This window comes from Narcine bancroftii, chromosome 13, assembly GCF_036971445.1.
Source record: "Narcine bancroftii isolate sNarBan1 chromosome 13, sNarBan1.hap1, whole genome shotgun sequence".
Classification (NCBI taxonomy): domain Eukaryota; kingdom Metazoa; phylum Chordata; class Chondrichthyes; order Torpediniformes; family Narcinidae; genus Narcine; species Narcine bancroftii.
Genome location: NC_091481.1, coordinates 22018576 through 22040257, shown reverse-complemented (window position 1 = coordinate 22040257; position 21682 = coordinate 22018576). Strand labels below are relative to the sequence as shown.

Genomic DNA, 21682 nt, shown 5'->3' with positions numbered 1-21682 from the left:
CAGCCAATCAAGAAAGTGGTTAATGCTTCCCATTAAGCTTCATGAGTGCAGTGATTCAGGCTGTGCTGACCTTTGGCAGTCATTCCCAATAGTTTCCTGGATAATAACCAGTTAGCTTCAGGATTCTTGTGTGAATGAGCAAGTCCCAAACTTATTGATGAAGATCTGTCAGCTGCTCCATGGTATGATCTTGCTGTGGGTCCCTCGACTTTGTGCTCTCATAATTGCTCTCAGATCTTGTGCCAGTTTGGATACGGCGTGGGAATCATGAGCGGGGTTTGTTGTGTGCGGGGGAGAAGGGAAGAATGTTGGCTTCTGTTTACATTAAATATTTGTGTTTATCTTGTCAGCCAGTTCATCCTTCTGAGTGCAGTGAAGGTAGGTTTGGGTAATGGGGGATGTAGGCACAGACAGGGGGCACAGCTCATGAAAAGGCCAGGCTAATGTTTATCACGATGTATTACTTAAATTATAACTGTTAATAAATCTTCCTAATTCAACAATGGTACTGCTAGCAGGTAACATTAACAACAAGTAATTGCTTGCATACAAGGCACACACAACCTTCACTGAAAGCCTCTGAGCAATTAATTTTGCAGCCACAAAGCCTCAAAATATCTGGTCCAAGCTCTTTAGGCAAATAGGCAGCGTTCGACTTACTGTTTCCTTTGGCCTGGATCTAGAGGGAAAGTACCAGTAGTCTCATGTGAACTGCAGGGAGTTGCCTGTGTAAACGACTTCATGTTTGAAATTCTTGGATTTGTACTTGCACACAGATGCGCCTGGCCTCTCTCAATCCCAGCGACGAAGGGCTTCTCAGGAAGTCTGTTGGAAGAAACAATGCTGCAAGGTAAAGCACACTTTTACATTGGCTTAATTTAGTATTCATTTGCCTTTTTGTCTTTCTTCTTGCTTATTTCTTATTGCCTGTTAAGCAAAGTTGAGGGAGCGAAGCTTGGTTCGCTGGGATAGTAAGTACTGATGAGAATGAACAAAAATCATTTAGTGGGGAAAGTGGGAAATAACGCAACAGGTTCAGTACAAAGTGCAGAAAATTTGAGGTTATTTCGTTCAGTCGGAAAAGCAAAGTTGCTGGTTTTATTAAATGGTGAGAGATTGGGAAATGCTGATGTCAAGGGTACTTGCATGTCTTTGTAAGCAGCCACAGAAAGCTAGCATTCACGTGTAGCAGACAGTTAGGAAGCCACATTGCTGGAAGATCTGCAGACCTGAGTAAAGATGTCTGACTATAAGTATATATATTCTTGGTGAGGCCTGATTACTTCTACCCTCCCAAATCGAGGTAATGGTCTTCCACCACTTTTTCAGGAATTCAACAGGGCACTATTTAGTCCTGTATAACTTTTGAGGATGTCATCGCTGATCACTTAAATTGTGAAGCAAAAAAAAATCATTCCACTTGTCACAGTACACATTCAATGTTTGACAGTGTCCAGACGTCCCACTTATTGGGCCACTGATAGGACTCGGCAGAAACTTTGTAGATGCAAAGTTCAAGATCCATTCCAGGCAAATTTTAGAATGGAATATTTGTTTGCAGAAGTTTGACTCTGGAGAGTGAAAATTTATTCCAGTGTGAGTTGATGCTGTTTGAAATTCTCCAGATACTTCAGTGTTTTGGGGAAGTCTCAAGTGATAATTTTGTTAGACACCTGAGCTTATTATAATCACCTCCTGTTGTTATGCTACCAAATTAAAAAAAGGAGATAACATCAGTTATTAAATTTAAAAAAAAGAGTGGATATTGATTGCTCATTATTCATTAGGTGGTCGACGTAATGAGAATAATTATACTCAAATGTTAATCCTAAAGATAATTCTCTTGCAGTTTCAATGTCTTCCGTTAACTAATTTATTTGCTAGCTGGCTGAATGTTACACTTGTATAGGATGACTCGACTAAGGATTAGATGACCAGATTATCTCAGCAGCGTTCTGGAGGTCCTGACCCTTCCACTTGATAACACTTCACATTGCAGGAATGAGCAAATAAGATTTTATCTGATCTCTGTTAAGTGGCTAGGTGCACATTCTTCACAGTGCCCTCTAAGATTTCAGTAAGCAAAAAACAAAACGGTTATTTCTGCATAGAATTTTCAACCCGTTCTTTTGAAGTCAAATCGTGACCAGGACATTGCTAAATTGATACCGGGCTTTCTTAAAATTTATCTCCTTAATTTCAAGTAGGTTTATCAGTGACCTCTTCCGGATGAGGAGCTAGTAGACTGGCTATAACCGGGTGAAGAAGAACAAATGTGGTTAAAGCAACAAAAATGTGCTCTGCCACAGAGCACAAACTCAATTTAGTCTCTAGTTTCGATTCTTGGAGATGAAATTCAGTATAAATGGTTCACAGAGGTTATGGATAGAACCTGGGAGTAGTACAGCACAAAATAACTCATTCAATCTAAAGGAGCTATCCAATGATCCCATCACTCTGCAAATTTTGCCTTACAACTCCATATTAAATTCAATTTTGAAATTTATTTTGCCACTGCTTGAGGCAGAGTATTCCAGAACAAATAGAATTGCATATATTTAAAAAATACATGGAACTCAGAAGATGCCCAAATTTTAAAGGTAATGGTTCCATTATTGTAACGTAACACTACATTTAGAATGTAGCACATGAAATCCTTTGACTTTTGTCCACTGTAAGGCTACTCCAGTGTTACTGCTCAATAAAAGCAACTTCCACATTTTTTTTTCAGCTAAAACATTCAAAAGTTGTTTAATTTTTTTTGTATTATGCCCTTATAACATTGCCCGAGTATGCATCAACATTATTCACATTAAATAAACCCATAAAATTCAACATTAATATTATGTGACCTTGAGTGATTAAGTCACTGTGCACTGGAACCTATAACTGCATGGATGATGGAGCGAAGGGTGAAACATCCACCACTGGGAAGTACCAAATAGATAATCCTGAGATTACCACCTACACTGCAGGAAAACCTCAGCCACTGTGATCCTTCTGCTCTGGCCCCAAGATGTCCGTAGGAGAATTCCCTTAATGTGATGCAGCTGTTGTACACCATCCACTACAAGGTTTTGAGTGAGCCCACTCAGTCCAAAGGGAGTGTGGTCCAAGGTGATGTGACCAGCCTGTGATGCATAGACTCGCCAAACTGCAGGTTGTACAAGAACAAGTTGCAAAAACACATTTTAAGCACATACATGTGCTCTTTGATGCCCAACTCTGTGCACACCTTACCGATTTCCATTCTCTTTTCATCTGTTTTCCCTCCCCCACTCATTCTGATCCTCTCCTTCTTTTCAGCCCCATTTTCCCTCTGTCTCCCCACTTTCATTCCCCTTCTGCTAACTGCCTCTGTCTGTCTTGCCCTTGCTGGTCAAGCTTCTCTTTCCCTCTTTCGGTTCCTTTCTGTATCCTGGCCCTCACCTTCAATCCAGAACAGGGACCAATCTCTGCTGATTGCTCCCTCCAGGGCATCTCCTCCACCGCCTGTTCTTATCCAAGCTGCTGCATCAGCCAAAGCCTGTGGCCAAGACCAGGTGAGCAGATCTCATCCAGAAAATCTCTGGATTCTTCAGGAGCTTGCAGAGGTTTTACTGTAACCTTAGAAACCTTGGCAAATTTATATACATGTGCGGTGGAAAGTGTGCTAACCAGCTGCATCACGGGGACACCAATATCCCCGGGCGTAAAGCCCTGCAGAAGGTAGTGATCTCAGCTGCTCCATCATTGAGAACATCTACAAGGAACACTGCTGTCAGAGAGCAGCAGTAATCATCAAGGATCTAGAACGAGCACTTTTCTCATTGATGTCATCAGGAAAGAGATATAGGTGCCAGAAGTCTCGCACCTACAGGTTCAGGAACAGCTGCTGCCCCTCCACCATCAGACTCTTCAACAACAAACTCAATCAGAGAGTCATTTAAGGACTCTCACTTTTGCACTTTATTGATTATTTTTCTCTCTGATTGCACAGTCAGTTTGTTTAATTTCTTTATTTGTTACAGGCAGTCCCCAGGTTAAAAATGTCCAATTTATGAACAACTCGTACTTATGAACTGACAAGGCGGCTGGAAGTAGAATGCGGTGAACTTTCGGTTCGAGCGTGGTTAAGTCAGCATCGCAAGAGAATATGCTGTATGGTACTCTGTGTGATGCTGACATTGCCCAGCATTGCGAGAGAGTAGCGTACCGCATATCGCAAGAACAGATTCGAAATTGAAAAGTACGGATTCAAACATTGCACCTCTACCGTACTGTTTACAGGAGTGCCCTTATGGTTTTGAAAAGCATGGGCTTTGACATGGTTTGAAATTTGCAAGACTCTAGTTTCAAATATTTGAAATATAGTTGTTGGAATAGGGAGAATTAAGTGGCTGCTTTGAAAATTATTGCTGCCCCGTCATGATCGGGCTCCCCTGCACTATCCCACATCACGCTGCCTTACACTGATGGGAATCTATTTTTTTAAAAACAGCAGATCAGCAAGTTTCCAAACCACTGAACAATGCCAGTTTGTATGGAGGGTTAGGGGTAAACTACATTCTACAAATAGAGGTTGTAATGATTTTGGAAGTGTTTCTTGAGTGTTTTATATGCATAGAAAGGTAAAATAAATACTATATAAACATGTGACTAACTGTTGCTAAATAAGGACCGTATGTGGTTGTTCTGACTTAACTACAAATTCGAGTTGAAGATCAACCTAAGTAACGGGACGGCCTGTACATGTGTACGTTGAGTACAGTTCTTTTTGCACTACCATTTTGTGGTAATTCTGCCTCACCCTCAGGAAAAAGAATCTCAGGGTCGTATGTGATGTCATGTATGTACCCTGACAATAAATCGGAACTAAGTATCCTCTGCTGCTGGCTCTCGTTGGCATCCTGACATTCACAGCAGGACCAGTGTCCCTAGTCAAGAGGAGATCACTGTGTGGTGTCATGGCACCCCCATTGCAACAGGGAATCACTGCAGGAAAGTGTGTGGTGGTACCACCAAATATGATGGTAGGAATGAAGGATGAATAAACAGACCAGATTTTAAGAGTCACAGAGATGTTTGTGTTCAAGTTGATTGAGATGGTTGTTTTGATTAATAAAGCAGTTGACGAGGAACAAGATTTTGTGAACGGATGTTTTCACGATTCGTGCAGTCTGTCAACAGCATGGTGACCAGCTGCAGAGGGGCGGTTTTTCACTGTTACTGACATCAAATTGGGTATAGAAGCCATTAAGGTCGTCTAAGAGTGAAACTTTGCCTTCTGCTACTTCACCGGAGTTTGTTTTGGCATTTAAACCCAGCCACAACTGCCTGGTGAACCTTGTTGTTTCCATTTTCATCCAGAATCTCCACCACCTGGGAGATAGCTTTTTGCAGGTTATACCTGCTCCTTCTGTATTGATTTAAATTTAAATTTTAAATGTACACATGCATGCAGCACGGTAACAGGCCGTTTTGGCTCACATGTCCGTGCTGCCCAATTTGCACCCAATTAACCTACACCCCAGTACGTTTTCAATAATGAGAGGAAACTGAAGCCCCGGGAAAACCCACACAAACATGGGGAGAACGTACAAATTCCTTGCAGACAGTGGGGGGGGATTCGAACCACGGTCCCAATTGCTGGCGCTGTAAAAGCATTGTGCTAATCACGCCGCCCACCTGGATCTGGATCTCCAGTCTTAAATCCCTGTGATCTGGCTCTCAGCAGATTCTGGATTTCATTGTTCATCCAGGGCTTCTAGTTGGGGAAAGCCCTGAATGGTTTGGTGAGGACACACTCATCCACAGCTGTTGTGATGAAGCCTGGTGTAATCTTTCATATCCTCAGCTGAGTCTTGAACACCACCCAATCCACTGACTCGAGGAAGTCCTGTAACCATTCTTCAGCCTCCTGTGACCATTACCCTGCTGTCCTGATCTCCGGAGCCTCTCTTTTTAGAAGGAGCACAACCAGGAGATCCAACTTGCCAAAATGGGGTCTCAGGAAAGAACAGAAGGCCTTTGAGTGTGCTGGGACCAGCTTACATACTGGTCGTACTTGGGCAGGGTTTTCTGGATGCAGGCCTGGTTAAAGTCATCATCAAAGATTTGTAATGCAGTTGTAGGACAACAACTTCACTGAGACAAGTAAGAGAAGCAAAGGGGAATTCCTTCAGAGACATTGAACGTCCATGAATTCTGCTGCTGTAGCCATAAGGTCTCCTGTCTTGTCCAGCAGTGAACCTAAGCCCAAGGCATCCAAACTGCAACTCGATCTGTGGTTCTGAACCTTGAAGCATTAGGACACGGTCAGAATTTGGGAGTTTGCTCACCATCGCAACTTTATGAATCCTGGACCCAACAGCTGGTTGACTGCAGCCTGCGATCTGGTGCAAGGGCTTCAACTGCTGAAGCCGGATCTGGAACCTGATCCACTGCTGCAGTTTCCTGCCATGTGGGGTCCTCCCCAAGGCTGTTCCTTCTCAGTATGGGTGAGCCCTCCCTCTCTGGTGCCTTGTGCTGATCTGCTGCTTGCCCCGAACCGGAACCGCTGAATGTGCATGCCACAATCTTGTGGGTGGACCTGCAAGGATCTTTGTTGTAAAAACTACTTCCGGGCCTGTTCTACAGGTAGTTTAAACTTGTGGAGTGCTGTTGGGAAGGATGACTGGGCAGTAAGACCCCATGGAGGACTGTTGAAAGGGTAATGACCTGCTCTCCATTCCTACTGGGTCTCTCTGCAACAGCTCCACCATCTTTATGGAAATACAAATAATCCTGTCACAAGTACTGGCACAAGTAGTGTGATCTGCGCATTGAAATTTATTTGGCTTTTTTGAAAGTATTCTGCAATTTATTCACATTTATATTATGTAATTAAAAAATTATTCTCAGATTATTTATGTCAATGAGGAGGAAGTGTGGTCTCTATTTCGATTCTTGACCCTTGTGGAAGACCCGTTCCACCTTCTATCTCTCTGAGTAACTATCTCCAACACTCTGGCCTCCAGGTGCTGTTGTTTTCCTAAACCTACCTTTGATATCCTCAGACTTTGGCCACGAACCACATCAAAGGCCTTTGGAAAATTGTAATAAATCACTGACTAAGAGAAATTCTCCTCATTTGTTCTCTGATGTATCTTGTCTGGTCCTTTATCTTACAGACTGCTGGAAGGTGTAATTTCCATCGACCCCTTAATGCTGCAGAAAATTGATTTTGTGCGCCCTTCAAGGCACATCTTGTGATTTTTTCTGACAAGATCCTTTCAAAATATAAACTTCTCTTCTTTTAAAGCCATTAACCACGTTTTGTAGTTAGAAAACTGGGTGAAGATTCATTCGCGCTAACTATGGTTAGCCTGTAAACTGGACACCCTCTGTCAACGATTACAGGTGGGAGTGGGAGTAAAGCAGCAATTCTTCCAGCAGTACTGCAACAAAAATATCCCCCCACTGAGCTGTACACAAACAAAAGTCGTGAAGTCACTTGTTAACAGTGAATATGAAGTGCGTGTACGTATTTCTATGCACTGATTAAAGTTGACAGAAAACATTACAATTTGATTATACACTGAAATTCTTGCTTGCTGCAGTTGAACACATACTTCATGAAGAAAATTAAGCTATAATATGCATTCAATTAAAAAGAACTGCATTCAGTCGACGAATAACTAATAAATATTATCTCTTCATCTATATCTATCATAACAATGAAATTTATTTAAGAATAAAATTGGTTCATTATTTTCCAATTCCTCCTTGAAGTGTGCGAATTAGGGCCAAGATTAGTGAAGGAGGCTGAAGATGATGGAGGTGCAGTAGGATTGGCTAGGGAAGGAGAGTGATGGACTGGATGATGAGCAGAGGCGGTTGTGGGAGGTGAGGTGGGAAATGATAGAACATGAAGACCTTTGATACCTCAAGTTCTAATTTTTTTTGTGTCTTTCTTGAATACAAGTTTACATTTAAATACACCCAGGCTTTGAATTTGGTTCCCTGACCACTGATTCGGAGGACAGGATTCAATCTCCAGAACACCCACTTCATACCTTCTGCATTCACAGCTTGACTGGACCATCACAGTGTTGGAGCTTTGCCACCTGGTCGGCTTTGGTGAGCTGGGCTTCACTGCTTGAAATGGTCACTCTTCTCTGAGCTCAGTTCTGAACTCCATACATGTTCTCAACAATCTCCTCAGAGGAAAAAAATGCAACATTTTATCATCTGTTGGGAATCCTTGGTGCAAGACAGTTGTATGTAGCAGAGAATCACCAGAAATGATGGTAAGCACTGAGCATGTGGAGACAGCAGTGGAGATGTTCAATTACAATCTATTCATTTACAGCAATTTCCCCAGCTGGGGTTGAATCTGTACAGCCCCCCCCCCCCCTCCATCAGGTTCCTCAACCACTCCAGAACCCGCAACTGGGTCCTCAGCAGCTCCGGAACCTGCACCTGGGTCCTCAGCCGCTCCGGAACCCGCACCTGGGTCCTCGGCCACTCCGGAACCCACGTCAGGGTTCCTCAGCCATTCCAGAACACACATCTGGGTTCCTCAGCCACTCTGAAACCCTGAAGAAGAGTGGAAACAAGTCATCCTCACTCAAAAAGTCCCAGGGTCTACTTCAGTGATTTGAAACACACACATAACTAAGACATTGCAGACTGAGGGTGTGCTGCAGTGATGGAGTTGGCTGTCTTTCAGTAAGATATTGATCTGAGGTCTTGTCTTTTCTCCCAGGAGATGTAAGAGATTCTATCAGAAGAAAGCCATTAAGATCTCCTCGCCAATGTTTATTGTTTGCCCAGTGTAGTTACTCTTGTCTCACTGACATTTTTGGGAACTGGTGTCTGGAAATCAGTTGTTACATTTGCGAGTTCAAGTTCATATACAACCAGACAAAACAGCATTTCTCCAGGCCACAGTGTACACACATACATATTCTATACACAGCACATAATAATCACATCTATAATCCCAAAATATTTATACATATATGTGTGTCAAATAATCCCATTCAAAAACATAATTTGGATATGGCAACAAATTAATAAATGTATAGGTCTAAAAGTGGGGTCATCTTCAAAAACACCCTTGTATCAAAATGAGTAAAATCCAATGACATTAGAAATAAAATCCTGGACACTTGGCACTGTAAAGAGATCAAATGTATTGAGGATTGTTATGAACAAGGCTAATTTACGACATTTGAACAGCTAAAAAATAGATCTGATTTTTCAAATAGAACTTTCTTCTGCTATCTTCAATTAAGATCTTTTTCAAGTGCTAGTTTAGGACCAGCCATGACCCTGCCAATGTGTAGTTTAGGACCAACCATGATCCTGCCGATGTGTAGTTTAGGACCAACCATGATCCTGCCGATGTGTAGTTTAGGACCAACCATGATCCTGCCGATGTGTAGTTTAGGACCAACCATGATCCTGCCGATGTGTAGTTTAGGACCAACCATGATCCTGCCGATGTGTAGTTTAGGACCAACCATGATCCTGCCGATGTGTAGTTTAGGACCAACCATGATGCTGCCGATGTGTAGTTTAGGACCAACCATGATCCTGCCAATGTGTAGTTTAGGACCAACCATGACCCTGCCGATGTGTAGTTTAGGACCAACCATGACCCTGCCGATGTGTAGTTTAGGACCAACCATGACCCTGCCGATGTGTAGTTTAGGACCAACCATGATCCTGCCAATGTGTAGTTTAGGACCAACCATGACCCTGCTGATGTGTACTGTCCTGGAGCCCCTTCGAAAGGAGATCACAAGTAAATTTATATCTAAGATGCATTTCCTATTGCAGAGCAATCACCCGAAACCAGGATTGAACAAATCGAGGGAAAAGGGGGAGATGGACTTGGGGGAAAGGATTCAAGAGCAATATTGGTCAAAATTGTGCTCTGATAATAGAACATCATTCATTTATGTCAGATACAATTTTATGCACCAATTATACCTTACACTGCAAAAATTACACTTTTAAAATCTGAAATTCTGGTATACATTCAACCTGGCTATGTGTGAAGGTAAGATCCTTTTGGTGTGACTTGGCAGAAATGTTGACATAAATTCTAGAAGTGGATTTTCCATTGGAAACAGAACTATTTATTGCACAATCTTATGGTTATCGGCACAAAGCAATCAAAATATCAAATGCGGTTCATGAGGATTGCACTAACAGTAGCCAGGAGATGTACAGCTGATACCTCAAAGTCCGACTCCCCCCTACTTATTACTCACTGGAATATGGAAATGCAAAGTTGTGCCCCCCTGGAAAAGAGAACTTATAATCTTAGAAAGACATATGACATTTTTGGTTAAAATATGGCAACCTTATTTGAATCATTCTGGCTTAAGGATATAATTAACTTCCCCGAAAAGGTTTAAATAATATAGTTAGGTTAATAGCGTTGAACTACTGAAGATCGAGATATGGACTAATCAATGAAAGCAGCTCAAACACCCCTTATTTTTTGGACAATTGTTTTTTTTAAATGTTAGCAGTTGTGGGGTGGGGAAGGTGGGTGAGATTTGGGCAATCATATGAGATTCTGTAATTTTAAAATACTATTTATATGATGTATGTAATGATGTTCTATATGAGTTTTGGAAAAATTAAAATATTCAAAATGTATTGTGATAGGTTATATTATATTTTATATTATATAAATATGTTTTAAAAAGAGATTGTGGGGGTTTAGAGCGTAGTTCGCTTCACAAACAGAGTAACACTTCACAAAAGAGATCTCATTTAAAATGCAAGAGCTTTGCTGAAAGTGAGACATTGAGGCACCGAGTACCTTTGCAAAGACAATAGAACTATTTTGGAAATACTTCGCTAAAGAATTTTCAGAAGAAGGTGCAAATGGCGAAGTCTGGGTTCAAGTGCTGATAAGATCTTTCAAAGACTGGGTCTGGAGCCTTAAGAGGGGTCAAGACTAAACAGGCTTTCTCTCGGAGAGAGAGAACTCATTCTGCTGTGGCTTTGGGAAGCTGGCAGCCTGTTGAAGACCCCATTTTGGAAGACGGGTTGTGAGTTCTGAGTTCAGCCTGTTGAAAACCCTTGTGGTCCTTACAAGCGGAAATGGCTGGCTAGTGTGTATCTCCTGAAATAAGGGAAACAAGAGGAACTCTGTGGTGACCTGGAAGAAGAGGTTATCATTTGGAAAACCCTGATGGGGCAAGACACTGAAGTGACTGATGGAAGTAAATCAGTTTGTTGTCCAACAAGCAACAAATCTTTCTCTGAAACCAACGAGAACCTTGCTGAGTGGTAATCATTTAACTTTAAGCACCAGAGCTTGGTGAAAATTCATAAATGTTAAAAATCTGTGCAGTATAAGAATTGCCTGATTCTGGTGAACTTGGAGAAATGAATCAAAGAACTTTCCTGAGCTTATACACATTACATACACGCGTGCTTAGAATTAGAAGGAGGTTAAGTTAATAGTATTAAGTTAAAGTTTGATCCTGTTTTTTTTTATGTTTAATTAAAACCACTTTTGTTTAAAGAACCATTTGTATTGGTGAACTATTGCTGCTGGGTTTTGGGGTCCTTTGGACTCGTAGCAGTATAAACATTTTGGGATGATCTACTTTGTTACAGCATACGGATCATTAATCTCACAGCCTGCAGGAAGAAGCTATTCCCCAACCTGGCAGTCCTGATTTTGATGCTCCTGTACCACCTCCTTAATTGTCATGGGTTAAAGATACTGTGCGTGGGATGGGCCCTATTTAAACAATACTCTCGGTAAATGTCATCCATAGAGTAAGGGGATACCCCAGTGATCTTCATAGTCATTTTGTTGATCCTTGTATTGATGTTTTGCAGCTACTATTGCCCATAATGAGGCAGCAAATGTGCTCCTGTCAAAATGGGCTCCTGCATCCTTGTCCTCCTGAATCTCCTCTGGGAGTGGATATGCTAATGCACCTTCCTGAATACTGAGGAGATGTTGCAGGTCCAGGATAGGTTGTCCTTTATGTGCGCATCAAGGAAATTTGTGCTCTCCACAAAGGAAGTATTGATGTGTAGCGGAGAGTGGTCGACCTTCATCCTCCTGATGTCCGCATCATCCCCTTTGTCTTGTTCATAGTGTTGTTCTCACACTATTTTATGAGCCGCTCAACCTCCTGTCTGTAAATCAATCCATCATTGTGGCTGATGATGCCAACTCCTGTTGTATCATCTGCAAACTAGATGTTTCTGTCTGAACTGAATCTGGCCATGCAGTCGTGGGTCAGCAGTGTGAACAGAAGCGGGCTGAGGACACAGTCCTGAGATGCGCCACTGCTCAGCAAGATGGGACATCCACGATTTTGCTACCAACTCAGAATGACTGTGGTCTTTCAGGCGAGAAATCCAGAATCCAGTTGCAAAGAGGGTTGTTGAACTTAACAATGTTATGTTCAACTTTTCTAATCAACTGCCATGAGATAAGACTTCACTGTAATTTACCAGGAGGACCATTTCCACTGTTTTGTGCCAGTAACATCATCTGCAGGCCTGGTGTAGTCCTTGATGTGGGAAATTGAGCCACTCACCTAAAGTCTTAAATAACTATTTTGCAATTTATTCTGTTTAAGTCACTGATGGTATTTGTAAATAATCAATTACGTTTGATGAATCTTATTGTTCGAGTCTATTTCATTCAGTAGCCATTGAAATCTTAACTAATAAGATTATGTTCCTTGAAGAGAACCCTAATAGCATTAATTGTTTGAGTTCCTTCCGTCGTTCTGTTTGTATGTTTTCCGTAGTCTGCATGCCCAATGTGCATATCATCTTCAATAAATAAGAAAAAAAAATTTAAAGTTGAAGAGATGAATTGTATTTTATAGATTTAACTTTATAGCTATTAACTCTCACTGATATTTGCATTATCTGTTCCCATTTTGTGATTTAATATCTATGATTAAAGCATCAATAGCAAATGTTAGTGTTTGCCATTATAATTATTATTAGTACAAAGCAATTAAGACAGAATGAACGTTTCATGCAATTTGGCAGCAAATGATTTACTATTTTACTCTTTTAAAAAGTGCATATTTTTAGTCTTTCTGTTGTTGATTGAGTAATTAAAAAGACAAATTGACATACTTTCACAAATAGTTGTTGAATAGAAAGCAATCAAGGGTTTCCAATTATCAATAATTAGAAGCAAATAATTCAGAGATCATATTACAATAGATAATCAGAAGGTTTGGTTTCCTGGTTAAAATTCTCACCGCAAATTAAATTGATTTTTTTTTAGAAAGTCGTCAGTTGTGAATTAAAATTGAAAATCTTTCAGTGTTAACTTTTATATTTAAACATTCCAAAATGCTATATCATTGTTTTAAATTAGAAATGGAATTAATAATTTAATAATAATTGAAAATGAGAAATTGTAATGTAGCTCCATAAAAAATAGATAAATGTGAATAAATTGGACAGAAAATTAGATAATTTAAATGTAAATACATTAATTGATCAATTGAACAGTTTAATCTCAGCTAAAGACTTCTAAATTTATATTTAAAAAAAATTATTGCATTGTCTTATATTATTTTCTGTCATTAAATTGAATTGTTCTGTGGAAATAGCAGCTGTCTTTGCAGATCCCTGCTGATAATGAAACTTAATGAGGCTTCATACTGCAATGAGACAGAGTGAAGTGAAAATGGCGACAAGGAAGAAACCTTGCTTTGCGTGTGTTATAATCACAAGACACTTGAATTTGTATCAAGTCCAAAGAATTCTCTGATCCTGTTACTTTTCAGAAAGTAACTTACTGAGGTTTGCCTTGTGTCAAAGGTTTCACGTGTATCTAAAATTGATGGAAGTTTTCAATTGTGTATCTTGCAAATATATTCTCTTCATCTTCTCTCGCATCTAGCTTTAAGGTTGTGGTGTTGTTCTCTTTTGCTCTGATTATATATCATCAAGGGAATTCTCCAGTGGGTTTCACTTAAGCAGTGAACCTAACAACTGAATTGTTCTCCTTGTTATATTTTGACTTGTTTCGAAACAAAAGTAGTTTCAACGGTATAGAGTTCTGATTTAATTGACATAACCTGTAATGGTTTGCAAATGATGGTAGGTTAATAATAAAACAGAGCATGCTGAAAGATGTAGCAGGTCAAGTTGCGTCAGTTGAAAGAGAAACTGAATATCGCAAGTCAAGGTCCCTTCGTCAGAAATGAGAAAGCAAGTCAGTTTAATGCATGGAGAAGATGGGGCAGGTCAATGGATGGATTAATTGGAATGTTTGTATCAAGGTGAAATTATATGGCCATTAAGTGGAAATGAAGCTCCTTTGTGTAACATGTTGCTAACGCTATCAAGACAGGCTAATGCTATGTAGTTGAATGGATACAAAATAATTGTGACTATCTGTTATTTCATGGTCTAATTTTGAAAATATGTAATTTAAGATAGCTTTCATGTTACAATTGATTTGTTTGAGCTGCAGTGGAAAGCAATAAGCAAAATGGTACTCGGCACCAGAGAAAATCAGTCTTGACCTAAACTGTAGAAGTCTTGATTCAAGGGAAGGTCGCAAATTGGATTATTAATTAGCACTGGAGGAGAAAACAAATGATTGACATGAAAGTTGGTGGCTGGAGGGCAGTATGTGGAAAGGTTCCTCAAGGCTCAGTTTGATTCCTGCATCTGTAGTCTCCTGTGTGTCTTCAGTTTGAAGCCCATTGCTTTTTGAGGCTTGGATGAATGCATTAGATTTAAATGTAGGGGACCAAATTAAAGAGGTTGCTGATGTTGTCCAAACTGACAGAATGAAGAACATTCCAAGTTGTGGAATCACTGAACTTGGTAAAAGGCACAAAAATGACAAATGAGACTAAAAAAGATGTTGACAGGGCAAGAGAGACAGGGGAGCCCGGCTCTTCTTGATTTGGAACAAAGGCGAATAAGAGGGAATTTAATCAAAGGGCTATAATTTTACGAGAGGGTTGATGGAAGCCAGCAAAATTAATGTGAAAATTAGCGCAGGTATTAAAATTAATCGATGGATTGATGAGAGGAAGGAAAGATTGTTCCACAAACACTTTATGGAATATTGAACTCACTATCTGAAAGGATGGAGGAAGCAGAAATAGTGGGTGTTGACACTCATTGTTATTGTGTACCTCTAACTCTCATGGCATCCACAATATCAGCGACGCTGGTGATTCCTGTACCATTGCAAAATCACAATCACTTCTTCATATCTGTCATCTGCTCTCAGTTCAATGAAAGGGAGATTCTTTCCATAAAAGTTGCATATGCTGCCAATTCAGGAATATTACTGATAAAATTATTGAAAGGAATAGATCAGTTGGGGGGGGGGGGCGCGGTTGCCCTCAGAGCCACACTCTCCATCTCCTTCACATGTTTTGTCCTTCAGATGATTTTGGGTCTTGATAAAGTTTCAATTATCGATCCTGACCTGAAATATTGACTATCCTCAAGCATTGCCTGACTCCAGCTACTTGTTTGCTCAAGATTCCAGCATCTGCAATTTCTCTGTTCCACTTTTTGTTTCAACTGTGAGGTCTCTATGTCACTCATTGTTTAAAGTGCTGCTGAAGATTAGGTGCGGACGCAGCACTCCCTCAACACCTCTGTCACTACAATGGTTTCCAACGGATAATTAATTATTCCTGTAAATAAGAATGTTAGGAGCAGGGATAGGATTTATCTTCCGAATAACAGATGGGTTCTCGAAGTTGAACTCGTGTTGCTCGCTCGTGAATACAGGAGCTGGAGTGGATCACCTGGTCCCTCGTGTATGTCCCACCATCGTTCCTTTGTGCTGGATCCCCATAGCATTTGATTTCTTGATATTTTTACCTTCACTTTAAATATAACTAATAATCTAGTTGATTATCTAGTATAAGTTACAGGTCTGTTATTTTATTTACCGTAAGGTAGAACCTGATTCCAGCCATTTAGGCCTGTGTGGACCCAATTACATCCAAAATAACCTACAACCCCAGATATTTTGGAGGGTGGGAGGAAACTGGAACACGTGAGGAAGACCCACACAAACACAGGGAGAAGGTACAAACTTCTTACCCATAGCACCTGATTGGAACTCGGGTCACTGGCGCTGTAATAATTGTTGCAATAATGGTTATTATGTTAAAGTCAGATTAAAGATCTACAGTCTTGCATTGTGTACGAAAATCCATGGAAGTCAGCACTCATTAGTGACCAATGCTTTGGACCTCTGTTTTTAATTCATTAGGTTATATGGCCTTCTTCTCTGCTATGTATTTTGTTTTGGTCCTTCTAAATCTATGATGCATCAACCTTGCCTTCTGCTGCCAACTAAGGACAAGCTGAAGTAAAGAATAATTGTATATTTATCTTCATATATTTTCAATCTCTCTTATCTTTATTTCAGTTTTTCAGATATTCTGCTACAGATGTAACCAATAAATCATGTGGGAAAGCAAAGTCAACGGAAGTTCTCAGTAGTGAATTAAAATGACAGGCTAATGTGCAGTTGAGAAGAAATGTAACAATATTGAATTAACTGTTATGCAAAACAAGGGATTCTTTTGGTTAAAGAACTGCTTCAGGAATGAAGATGAATATAATTAGAATCATGGAATATGTAGTGCGCCTCCCAAGATGCCTCTATCAATGCAAGCTTTTCAACTTGAACTGTCTGTTCTAATCTCACTTTCGATGACTCTAATTCCATTTCCGTCTGATTAAACCCAAGGCAAATATCAATGGCCGAGTCATCAGTTCATTTCATTTCACAAAATAAAGAGCTGGTTGTAGAGCGCGTCGAAAGAATCAAAAGCTAGTTGATCCAAACCAAGGCTTTTATTAACTAGAAGACTGGCGCGTACCACATGTAGGTTGACCAGTCCAGAATGACCTGGTCTGGCTAGGAGCAACCCTTTAAGACCGTGGCTACGCTCTCAGCCAATCACAGTCATCCTACATATACACATTGGTGATAGAATCTGTACAATCACACTGGTCAAAACGATTGAACTGCTCTCCATCTCCATGAATCAAATCCTGAAGTGTAACTATTGAAAAGAGAGAGGTTTTTTCTGGTACCACCATAGAAATGAAAACAGGGTGCAGTAATCTTGAAAAGTTAAGTGAATGTAATGCTTGAACCTAATGTTGATGCAGTGACTTGGAAAATTATATTGCTCACTGAAAATGGTGCAAATCTTTAACAAAAAACAAAAATGAAATGTTACATTGCTCTTATTTGACAGTTTGCAGATTGAAAAGAACAAAATTGATGAACATACATTTCTGGAACTTATTTTACTATATGTACATTGAAAATAATAATTTTGGTTTGACTATTCACACTGTTAGCTGTTATCTTTTGGTGAATTAACACATTGGGTTATTCCAACTTCATTCTAGAGGTCAGATTCATTCCTTTAAATGCAAATATCTTATTGCATAACTTCTTCAATATTTATCAGCTACATTCCAGTTGGACCATTTTCCAAACAACATTAATCAGATTATGATTATAGCATACCCAGCTCATCATAATGCATTCTGCTTTTATAATTAAATATCAAGTTGGACCTTTAATAACAAGCAACACTGGGAATGTCGTTCAAACTAGAACATCACAAATCCATCCTCTTCCTCAGTGAGAATGGCTCACGTGACGAATCTAGAGGTTAAATTATAAAATGAAGATATTGAGTTGGACAAAATCCTATTTTTATTTTTGCACATGATACAATATTTCCTTGCTTCGCTCTGTAGAAAGCTTTTATACTGCTTGGGGAATTTGTATTTCTAATTTTGCCCACTTTTCATTAACAGAAATCTGTGCAGAAGCTTTAACTAAGCTTTGACAGACTTTGGCATGTTTTTAATATTGCCACGCAGCCTTCTCATCATTTCTAATCTCTCAGACACTTTCTCCTCTTGAATTTTTTCGCCCCCTTTGTCTTAGTTTACATGGTAACACAAGAACTATGTAGGGTTTTGTTGAGACTCATTCTTACTTGACCTTTGAGTCAGGGTTTTCAGAAACATCTTTTACTTAAAAATCGAGCTTTGGTGAAGAAGCATTGTACTGTCTTGAGGTTCCAATTTCACTCCTTCATCACTGAGCTTGTATTACCTCCTGTAATGGAAGATTTAAACCGTGTTTTTTACTTTTGCAGCCTTTGCTTCTACAAGGCTGAGAACCTGCTTGTTTTTTTAGAATCAGCAGACATAAGCTAAATTCCACTGAGGGGCCAGAGATGCAGTTATCTGACGAAAGGACATCTGTGTACCAAGAACATTTAATCTTCCTGCTTGTTTTGGTCACAGACTGTCAGAGGCCTAACCTTGATGCAAAATAAACCATTGTATTCAAAGTGATAAGCTGAAAATTACAATTCGATAGAAGCCTAGGCATGCTAGCTTGCTCACTTATCTTTCTTACTGTGCTGGGAATAGGTGCTTGGGTAAGCAGTTTTTGGGTAATAAAAGCCATGGTCCCGCTGCTGAAGTTTGAGACTCTCTGAGAGGTGGCAACATCTCTCAGCAAGAAGAACTTCTAGAGTCTAGCTAACATCCCGGTCGGGGGAGGTGGAGAAGCTGCTACCGGCGCCCCGACAATCTACTACAAGTGTGCGGTCGTTGCCCCGCTTCGGCAGTTGGGACCAGTCCAGGCGTTGATAAGTATAATTGGGAAGGGCTTGCATATTGTAGTTCGATATCAGCTTTAGAATTTGTAATAAAGATTTGCATAAACTGAAGTGCTCTTGGTGTGTGTGTCTATTTTTTTTCGGTAGTTCAAACACTGTGACCAATCTAAAACGAACAAAGTGAGAGGTACAAGTTTACCCAGGATACCTCCCATGCTTCCATAGTTTTATTCCTTGCTTAGCAGCCCCATTGAGATTATCACTTAATTGCCTGTCCAGTATTTAAACTAGAGATAATCTCTAACCTTTGCTTGGTAATTGACACTACCCACTTTGACACACATCTCTCTTATCTGGACTCTAATGTTGCCAACTCAGGTAAGTCAGGAGATAGGAAATCTTAATAGGTTCTTTACCAAAATTCTCCTTCTATCTTCAGGTCACCCAATCTGAGTGATCCCGTAATGGGTGGAAGCAACACTGCAAGATATGCTGAGAGCACACCTCACGAAAACAGGTGCAAATGACCCTTGTGGAAAGAGCAAGCCATCAATCAACCTCAATGTGCGTACAACAATGACTCTAAAGCAGGCAATGAGCCATCTTTGCTCTCGAATCTGAAAAGATAGTAGGAAGAACAGGTGAAGCGCCACCTTCTATCTTTAAGGGGAGCGTTTGATTCTTTTGTTGGCTGCATTCTGATTCTCAGCCTACTGTGTCATCTTGGTCAATCTATGGGAGAGGTCATGCTCGAGCTGAGGCCACGATAATACCGGGCGAATGAGCATAACACATCACTGAGAGCGTTCATCTCACTAATCATGTTTCCCATGGTCACAACACGTTAATTATGAAGAATGGGAACTAGACGCTGCCATCACTGATTGAGACATTCACAAGTTTCATTGCACACAGGAGGAACGGGATAACGGGTGGAAAAGAAATAAGGGGGAAAGAATAAATACTTTTTCAGAATATTGAATGTGGATCCCAAGTAAAACATAATCTCTCTTGAAAATACACACAGGAAATATTCAAGTTCTATCAATGAGACAATCATGACATGATTTCTTTCAAGTATCCTGTAGTCCAAATTATTAAGTCTTTCTACATCCTTTCACGTGGCATGGTGTGATGGTGAGAACAAGTTCAGATGGTCCAAGAAGTGATTAATCTGAACGCAGCTGAGAGATGTTGCCACCTCTCGGAGAGTCTCAAACTTCAGCAGCGGGACCATGGCTTTTATTACCCAAAAACTGCTTACCCAAGCACCTATTCCCAGCACAGTAAGAAAGATAAGCGAGCAAGCTAGCATGCCTAGGCTTCTATCGAATTGTAAGGATCTTTGTTAACATGCAGGGGATGTTGCAACAGGGATCACACAAACAAACAGATCCCACATGGTTCACATACATGGGATGGAACTAAACAACCAATGCTCACTACAACCCACAATTCCCATGAATAATGTGAAAAGTTGGTATAACCAGTACCCACGCCCACTTGCTAATCCGCAGGCATGACACTCTGATTGATCACGGATCTAATGGATTGGTTACAACAGTCTTTCTTAACCACCCTTCCCATCTTTGAATGGCTCACATCTCACAGGTTGCCCGCAACTTTCCACCTGGAGTGGAGCTAGGGTTCATTTCTGGGGGGAAAAGAGAAAGAGCTACTCCAAGTGGTGGGATTTATACAACAGCTGGCTGGAGGAGCCGGCTCAGGGATGCTCACTATAGGCAAGGTGATTGAGAGGCAATTGTAAGGTGTGTGCTCTCATGAGGGAGGGCAAGACTTAGACTGGCAGGTGAGAGTCATGTGACTCTCCATATGGAACATGGCACAACCAGGATCTCCAGTAACTGCCTGGAGAAGCAAATCTGAATCTTCACCCAGGTTGGGCAATGTGCAGATCCATATCCACAAATCTGAGACATGATTGTCCTTCAAAATGGTCTGTGGAATGACTAAGGCTGGAGAAAAAATGTTGATCATGTTAATATCGTCCACGTCACAAACCAATAAATTCCTGCCCTTGGGTCTCGAGTCCTGCCTGGCCAATTCCTCAGGATTGCTTCTACTCTGGCCCTGTGGGTTCTGAGAAAACTGATGTCCGAAGTAAGAACCACATTCTCTTCCATGGATGGGACAGGCAGTAGGGTTGTTTGCAGGAGTTTCTGTGTGTTTGAAATGCATGGACTCCAAATTCTCAAGGTCATCTCAAATGTTTCTTCTCCACTTTGTGAGGCTGTGGCCAAGGATTTCTAGGATGTTACTTCATTCAATCTTTTCCTCTCATCCTGTGACAGAGCACAGACTAGTACATCTGATTTGGGAATCAAGTGCAGGGCCTGTAATGTGACCTGACCAAGGATGGTGACTACGTCATTGGGGCCTCAGTGCTGAGGACAATGGACTGGGTAAGGAGGCTGATGTCATTTTATTGATCCTTCCTGTGAATTTTAAGGATTTTGATGGAACATCATTGGTGATATCTTTCCAGAACCTGAGGTGCCCGCTGTAGGTGTCTAGGCATTGCAAGCATGTAGAAAGACTGGGAAACTGCCATCGGTTAGTTTGTTTTGTGCCAGGTATGACCTTCAAATTCCAGTGTTTTACAAGCGGGGATAGGTTGGTGGAGCATTTTTATCTTGCAGATGTTAAACGTTCTCGCTTGACTTTGTATGTAAAGTTGACAATGGCTTGGATTTTGGCCTCTATACGTTTGCAAATAAAATGATTGTCAATATAAGTTTTGACTGACCTTGGCTGTGCAGTATAGTCACTGCAGGTTGAAGTTTCCCGTGAATTAACAATATTTCTGGTCCCAAAGGAAGTTTGTTGGAGGTGGGGTACAGTGGAAAAAGATTGAAAGAAATGTTGGGGCAAAGACCCAGTTTGTTTGACACTGATTCACTGAGGTAGATTGCATTAGAATCATATCTTGCATAACATCATGATGCCAAAGTAAGATGGAGGTAAATTACTGTAGCTGCTGAATCAACTCCACAATCTCTTCCTGTCCAATGTTTTTGTGTGGTTGAAATATC

The 21682-nt window shown here is 40.6% G+C and overlaps 1 long non-coding RNA gene across 3 annotated transcripts in view; it reads left to right on the top strand.

Annotated features, from left to right (window-relative positions):
• The window catches only part of LOC138747859 (uncharacterized), a 33336-nt gene extending 13802 nt beyond the window's left edge, over window positions 1-19534 (top strand). The window contains exons 4-5 of one of the 3 annotated variants that reach the window (XR_011347695.1): window positions 777-850; window positions 19069-19534. This is a non-coding gene — a long non-coding RNA (uncharacterized lncRNA). Of the gene's footprint in view, window positions 1-776; window positions 851-4010; window positions 4733-16396; window positions 16715-19068 lie in introns of those variants that run through there. The other 2 variants (XR_011347693.1, XR_011347694.1) reach the window with 2 other exon arrangements.
• Window positions 19535-21682: the final 2148 nt, after the last annotated feature.